Consider the following 6,065-nt stretch of genomic DNA (forward strand, 5'->3'; position numbering starts at 1 on the left):
CACTGAAGAAGATCATCTCACCTATAGCCATTGCATATACTGCAAGAAAGGGTAAAGATGCGTCTGCCTGCTATATCTAATGGTTATAGGTGAGATGATCTTCTTCAGTGACGTCACGAGCTTTGCGCGGAGGTCTTCTGCTATAGATGGTGTTGCTCATACCAGAAATTCAGAAACTGTCAAATAGTGTATTTTGAAAAAAAGTGGAAATGTTTCCCGTTGGAAATAACCACAACGATTATATGTGTAACATTTAACGAATGTATATTACATCCTACGAAAGGGGGCACCCGATCTCTCTCCTTGTCTTTCAGAATTTTCTCCGGCACGACCGCGCCCTCCGGGGGCAATGAGCTAAAATCGCGTAAGCGACAGTGCCTGGTCGTCGTCGTGGGCGCGGTAGCCCAGGTCGATAAAATACTCGCCTGAAGTACCACAGGATGTTTGGAGGTGTCACGATTTCGATACCCGGTTCGTCCTTGTCAGAAAACTTTCCTGGTACAGGGGTGCAACAAAGAATTGCGAGTTGACCGCAGCAAAAAATTTCTACCGCAGGTAGTCTCCCATCGAGAGGTTGGCGCGCCAACCTCTCGATGAGTATAAAAAACAAGCCTGCCGTTCGGAATCGGCAATAAATTGTAGGCCCCGGTCTAATTAGCCCTCGTGCGCAGAAAATGACCGTGGTGCGATAAAAATGATCAGTGCCTCGTCGTGGTTTGATAGTTACAGGAATACCTCAATAGCAACTGAATGTGATATGGGGCAAAAGACAAGGGTTGGATTCTCTTAAGAGTGGTTTCGGAGCTTTCGATAATGTGAGAAACAAAAAAAAAAGGTGATTCTGCCGTGACCAGGATTCGAACCTGGGTTATTGCGGCCACAACGCAATGTACTAACCACTATACGATCACGGCTATGCTTAGGCAATGCTTACTAATGTATGAAAACATTCGAAAAACACTCAACCCATATTGCTCATTCGGGTGTGTCCAATTCCTAACATTTCCTTATCACCCTATGGACGAGAAGGGATCAGCTCAATGCTGCATAACGACGTATTTTTAGATGTATTTTGGATCTATCAGATGTGTAGAACTTTTGAACATGTAGTATCATCTTCCTCAAGAGATGCGGAGAGGGGGACGATAGCCCATCCTAAGAGCAGAAAAATATGCGAAAAATCGGTCTATCCCGTAAAATACGGGACGATATAACGCACCCACACATTATATCACCCTTCTTGCACATTGTCCTGGATCCGCGCCTGTCTTAAAGAAAATATTAAAACACTATGATAATATAAAATGTATACAATGATATTTATTCAAAACTAGCTGATACCCGGCGACGTTGCCCGCCCTGTAAAAAATTTACATATATATAGCTTATTAATTATTTTTTAATCAAATATTTCTGCATTAAGTAAAAAAAAATTACTTTAATTTTTAAATATTTTAATTAAAAACTTCAGGCAATGCTTGTGGATACACAATATTTTTGTTTGTCCATCTGGTGTGTAGATGTACAAATTTTTGAGATTACCAACACGCGAACAGGCGACGTAAAGCTGTCCGTGTGAAAAACAGGGCTCATGTTGGTTGATACCTGCCACTACTAACAACTGGCCTTGCGCTTTGTTGATTGTCATGGCAAAAGCTAAACGAATCGGGAACTGTAATCGCTTTAAAGTGAATGGCATTTCTTCAGTGATAATTGGGATACGTGGAATAAAGATGTCTTCTCCTTTGGCACATCCAATTAGAATCGTTGCTTCAATAATGTAATTGTGCAATTTCTTCACGCAGAATTTGGTGCCATTGCAGAGTATCGGTATCTCCAAATTTCTTAAAATCATTTTAGGTGCTCCGACTTTGAGGGTCAAGTTGTGTGGTGGCAGACCCGGAATATCCAAAGCGTTCAGAAATTCTGCAGGATACAGAACTGTCTGCGCTGTGTCTGTGACAGTGTCAACCGATTTGTAAGATGTGGAGTCTCCCGGAATAATTTTTAGAATTTTTCCGTTGATCTTGTTCACACTGTCCTTTTTCGGTACCAGAATCGCACTCTCACAAAGCCACTCATGGTTTCGGTGATTTTGTTGAATTTTTGGGAAGACGTGGTCTGCAAGTTCTTGAACTGAGTTCATATATATATAATAACTGGCAAAATCCATTTGGGAACGTTATCAGTCCAGTGCTTGGGTCTACGGGAATTCTTCCATTGCCAAGTTTGATCAACTGATGTGAAAATGATAGCAGTGCTGAGTCATTTTGCAGTTGAACTCGCATGTTGGTGGATAATGATAATTTTTTAGCTTCGTGCCAGAGTGTTGATGTCCTAACAAACTCGAGGCGACCACCGATAGACAGCACCTTCACATCCAACCCATCTCACTAATGGCAGTAAATTGCAATGTAGCGATATGGCCAGAGTTGGTGTTTGGTGAAGTAGAGTGCTGATGATTTGAGGCAAGCATTGAGTTCATCAGCTGGCGTTGAACATTTTTATTCCCTGTTTTATCGTCGTAGTTGTTGTTCTCTGTTGTTAGTGACGTCATATGTCCAGCTTCTGCAGCGAATATTATTCAAACGCCTTTTAAGCATTTTTTAAATTGAAACTATACCTCAACGATGGGTGGTTGATGAGATAAAGGCCGCATTAGCACTTACAGGATACCCTGTATACACGCAAGCAAAAATATCTAGCGCTTCCCGGGTTTTCTTCAATTACTGGGAGGACAGGAATTGTGACAAACCGTTATAAATGAATAAACTGTTATGATGCCAGCGTTAAAGGTGTGACAAACCATTCTAAAGGCATATATACACGTCTGAAACGCATTGTTGGAAACCACGGTAACCAAAGTAAACGTTCCGAAAGTGATTGTTGAGGCTCCGAAACCATTGTTGCCCGACAGTTTTTTGCCCATTTCGGGCATTTGCCCAGCTCTGGCGAACTTTTAAAGTAGCCTACGGTTCAATCCCGGACCTGTTTGGTATATATGCAAAATCTGGCGACGATCGGTCTAAAACTGTAGATTTGTATAAAGAGCATACATACATACATACATACATACATACTTTCACATTTATATATAAGATGAGAAAAAATTCTCATCTCACAATATCAGAGTACTTTTCCCCATTGACTTTAGCACATACCTCGTCGAAACATTATTTAATGCTCAATGTGGATCAATGAAGAGTTTATGAACCCTATATTACGTAAAGAAATTCTGAGAACACTATAATTTTCGACAAAATTTAAAATTTGTGAATTACATTATGACGGCATGTGTCCGTGTATTGTTTCCAAACGCGTTAATTTATGAGACGATTAGAGAATGTAGAAGATCGTATATTAATAAAAATAAATAAATGAAAAAACAAGTCCACGCAAAAATAATTGTTTGATTGATTTTCTGATGTACTAAATTCGGTCTAAGGCCGGTATTACACAATAAAAGTTTGATAAAATCCTTCTATAAATCTTGAAAAATCCAGCCAATAAAGCCCATGGGTTACATTCAAATAAATGCAACCCATAATCTTACTGGTGGAGTTTTTCAAATCTTATTGGTTGAATTTTTCAAATTTTATCAAAGAGCTTTTACTAAACTTTTATAGTATATTCCCGGCCTAAATCACGGTTTCCTGAGCCTTTTTGAATCCAAAGGCCTGAAACGATTTAATGGACGAGTAAATTAGCAGCGAGAGTTATGCGACTGTATAACGTATTTTGAGACGCATTCCAGTATTTTTCCCGTCCCGATTATTTGTAAAAATGCCCCGTATTTTCAGCGAAGCTCATTTGAATTTGATGTATTTTCTGTAATCTTAAATGAAATTAATTTTAATGACATAATTATGATAATTACGACTGTAAATGTAAATTTTCATTCCAATAATGTAGAGGGTGTTTCAGAAAGAATCAACTGGTTTTTAAAAAAATCATAACCACTCAGCTTTTAATCCGTTTTGATCGAATAATGTATAGGTAAAAAGGAGGAAATCTCGAGTTTTCATGCAGTTGCCGACAGGTAGCGCTGATGCTTTTCCTTCGGCCGCCATTGCAGTATTTATCACGATTGGCTTTTCCTACAGTTAGAAACCGAATCGGATGATTTCATTTTCCAGCGGGACGGGGCACCACCACACTGGAGTATGGACGTTCGAGAATTTTTGAACAATCGCATTCCTAAACGATTGATCTGCCGTACGGGACCTGACGATTTAGTTAACCATCACTGCCTCCAAGATCGCCGGCCCTCACAGTGTGCGATTTCTTATTGTGGGGGTTTATAAAAGACTACGTTTATGTGCCTCCCCTTTTCCAGCTACATTAGCCGAACTAAAGATACGCATAACAGCAGCATTAGATGCTCCCAAAAGTTTGGGAGGAATTTGACTACCATATAGACATATGCCGTGCATCCCAAGGTGGACATATTGAGCACCTTTAATTTGGTTTGTAAAAAAACATCTTTAGCTAAGATTAAACATAAAAGATTAGCCATGTGAAATATAAAATTAATCTTAAGTGTCTATATATTCAATATTTTTCGTAATATACGCATTTCAGATCGGGTGATTCTCTTTGAAACACCCTGTATTTTCATGTTAATCGTTTTTTTGCGACTTTTACCTACCCAACAGCGATTTTATATAACCAGCAAGTTTGTCAAAAATTGAGTTTTTTCGTTACAATTAGTGATGTTCCGTTATTGCTTCTCGTATTTTTCTCAAAAATATTATCATAAGTAGGAAAGTCTATTTTGTTCCATTTGAACCCATGAGGACATTACTTATATCAATTGCAACAATTGAATAATTTTTCGTTCAATTATAATTTAGTTATCAAGTCTGCCCGAGGACCACCTCTGGTCAGTTAACAGTTAAACGCCTGATCGTAAGTCACCAAAAAAAAAAAAAAGTAAAGTAGTAGCATCTTTTACAATGAGTATCTGGGCTAGTTTCAGCAGCCAAAAAAACAGGAAACGGTTGCGTTATTCTATTTTTGAACTTCTTCGGAGTGACCAGCAGTGGCCGTCTCCGCACTGAATATCTGCTATTTAAAAAGATGACGAAAAAATACGTCACTTAAATTGAACATTTCTCTCAATTCAATTTTTTTTCGGCGTAGAATGCTATCCAAAGCATTTTACTGACAATGTAATTTGGTCAAACGAATTATAATAACCGTTACATCACTCACGGCTTGAGACAAAGAAAAAATGCATGAATTTTATTTTTTTTTACCTTCAACAGTTATAAACACCTATATGATTTCGTCGCAACATTACGTGCATTTCACTTTATTAAAAAAATATGGGTATCGTTTTGTAAGTTTACCATATGCTTGGTTGCATTTTATAAAATATTTTTTAAGAGTAACGCTTGATTTCGAGTCGCAAAACACTTGATTCATTTTCTAAAAAATTTTGCAACAATCATTCTAAACATATCTAACGGCAGGAGTTCTCACATTTTTTCGACCCGCGGCGCCCTTTTCCCCTATTCAATGCTTAGCCTCCCCAGAGCTTAGCAAAGAATATTTTCGAAAAACCTTTGTCAGAGCGGCTCCCCTGACAAAAGTTGGAGGCGTACAGTTTGAGAACCCCTGCATTGCGGCACTTTAAGAAGTGAAAAAATTTTAATAAAATATCTAGTTTTATTTGAAGATAAAGAATGAGATAAAATAAAAATTTAACATGAAAAAGTTATTAAACTCTGAATGACTTATAAATAATTTAATGAGTGAATTCAACTATAATTACACATAGTCAAAAAGTATATGAATTTGAGAAGACAATATTCCATAAATTCTGGTCAAATATTATTTTGTGATATTTTTTGTAATGAATAGTCACATCAAGTCACAGTCACATATGTATGGTTATATTCTCTTGAAGGCTGTGTTAATCTCGGTTACCTGTCTAAATTGACCACTTTCGTTGTAAAAACCATCACATACATACTCGTGGAGACAGAATTATTCTTCGTTCATAGTTGCCACTGATTTCTTTCACAGGGCATAATATGGTTGAAATTTGTTTCTTAGATCTG

At 37.8% G+C, this 6,065-nt stretch overlaps 1 non-coding gene across 1 annotated transcript; it reads right to left on the minus strand.

Moving 5' to 3' along the window:
* Window positions 1-842: 842 nt before the first annotated feature.
* On the minus strand, window positions 843-914 carry TRNAH-GUG (transfer RNA histidin (anticodon GUG)). The gene has a single exon. It is a non-coding gene; the product is annotated as a tRNA-His (tRNA).
* Window positions 915-6,065: the final 5,151 nt, after the last annotated feature.

The sequence above is a fragment of the Pholcus phalangioides genome, unplaced genomic scaffold (genome assembly GCF_987345545.1).
Source record: "Pholcus phalangioides strain wild (caught in Gottingen) unplaced genomic scaffold, Ppha-v1.0 ptg000001l_1, whole genome shotgun sequence".
In the NCBI taxonomy this organism is placed as follows: Eukaryota; Metazoa; Arthropoda; class Arachnida; order Araneae; family Pholcidae; genus Pholcus; species Pholcus phalangioides.